This window comes from Pseudophryne corroboree, chromosome 9 (genome assembly GCF_028390025.1).
Source record: "Pseudophryne corroboree isolate aPseCor3 chromosome 9, aPseCor3.hap2, whole genome shotgun sequence".
Classification (NCBI taxonomy): Eukaryota; Metazoa; Chordata; class Amphibia; order Anura; family Myobatrachidae; genus Pseudophryne; species Pseudophryne corroboree.
In genome coordinates this window covers 130,152,506-130,154,136 of record NC_086452.1, presented here as the reverse complement: position 1 = coordinate 130,154,136, position 1,631 = coordinate 130,152,506, and the positions used below count along the sequence as shown (strand labels likewise).

Genomic DNA, 1,631 nt, shown 5'->3' with positions numbered 1-1,631 from the left:
CGTGTGTGCCATTGCGGCGGCCATTTTATTGGAGTGCATTCCTCCACACATTTAGTTAGACAATCATGTAGTCACGGCGGCCATTTTGGATGGGATTTTCATAATGGAAATGAGTATAAAGACGAAAAAAAGAAGAAAACATGTTTTAAAACGGGTGTTCATATTCATATTCGTTTCTACTGTTAATTCTAATCTCAAATAAAGACTTAATTGTAACAGCCAGTATAATTAGATGTCTGGCTGGTATTTAGCAGGAGGGCATTGATTATATCCATAATTTATTCAGGTTCAATGGTGCTAGTATTAGTATACTATATGACATGAGGTGAGTATCCAGAGTTCACTCCCATGTGGAAAATGATATAGTGGCAGTCACACATCATAACGAGCAGGGTGCAGGTATGTGTGGATCCTTAAAAAAATTTTTTTAGAGAAACTTTTTTCAAACTTAAAAGCACCGAAGTTCCCATAGAAGGGTGATACAGGGTGGATAAGTTAGTGTGATAACCTCTTAGCCTTTGTTCAAGAGAAGTTACAGCACCCAGTCTTCCATGATGGTTCCCCATCTATGTACTAGTTGGGCCCGACACTGCTTGGCTTCCAAGATCGAACGGAGTTGGGCATCCCCAGTGTGGTATGGCTGTAGCATCGGCATGATTTTTTTGGAGGTATCACAGTAGCGGCAAGGTAGAAAAAGTGACTAAGGTGGAAATAGCAAAAGGTAAGGTAAAGAACAAGGTGCCCAGATTGGAAGAATTAGCGCGGTCAGCTTACGTTACAGGAAGGGGGCTATTTCATAGCCTTCATTGAAGCCATCTGGGTGCATGGTGTTGAGTTCGAAGATCCAGAACATTTCACGTTTAGATAAAAGGTTGGATAGGTCCCCGCCTCTTTCGCCCAAAGAGACCAGTTCAATACCCTTGAAGGTTAGTTCGTCAGGATTCAAGTCGTGGTAGGCATGAAAGTGTTTTGGTACCGCATGTGTTAGCACTTTGTTTTTAATGTTTCTTATATGTTCCTGTATACTGATTTTTAAGGGTCTTTTCGTTTTCCCTATGTACTTCATCCCACATGAACACTCAAGCATGTAGATCACTGACACCGTATTACAGTTGATGAACTGTTTGATTTTATGCTCTTTTGATCCATCAGTGTTTTTGAAGGTTTTCCTGGTAGGATGTACGTACCGGCATACGTTGCAGCGACCACATTTATAACATCCAGTGCATTTGGGCATGTTTGATCGTACTTCCGGGTTCCTCAGCATGCTAGGTGCCACCAGATCTTTGAGGTTTTGTGACTTCCTAAACACCACTAAGGGATCCTTGGGGAGGTAGTCTTTTAAGATAGGATCCATAAGGAGGATGTTCCAGTGTTTCTTAAGGGTTTTCTTAATAATCTTTTCATGTCTGCTGTATGTGGTAATAAACCGTACCGTGTCATCTCGTTTCTCCTTAGTTTTATATTTCAGGAGTTGTTCACTCTCCAAATTCTTGGCCTTCAGATTTGCTTCTTCCAGAAGATGGTTCGGATAGCCTTTTTCCCTGAATCTTTCTGTATATACCTATAGTTGCTGATCTCGGTCTTCAGTGTCCTTACAGTTCCGTGCAATCCTGTTGAACTGTGAAAAG

General features: G+C 41.3%; 1 pseudogene; it reads right to left on the bottom strand.

Moving 5' to 3' along the window:
• Positions 1-529: 529 nt before the first annotated feature.
• Positions 530-648, bottom strand: LOC134964984 (5S ribosomal RNA; annotated as a pseudogene).
• Between the last annotated feature and the right edge of the window lie 983 nt (positions 649-1,631).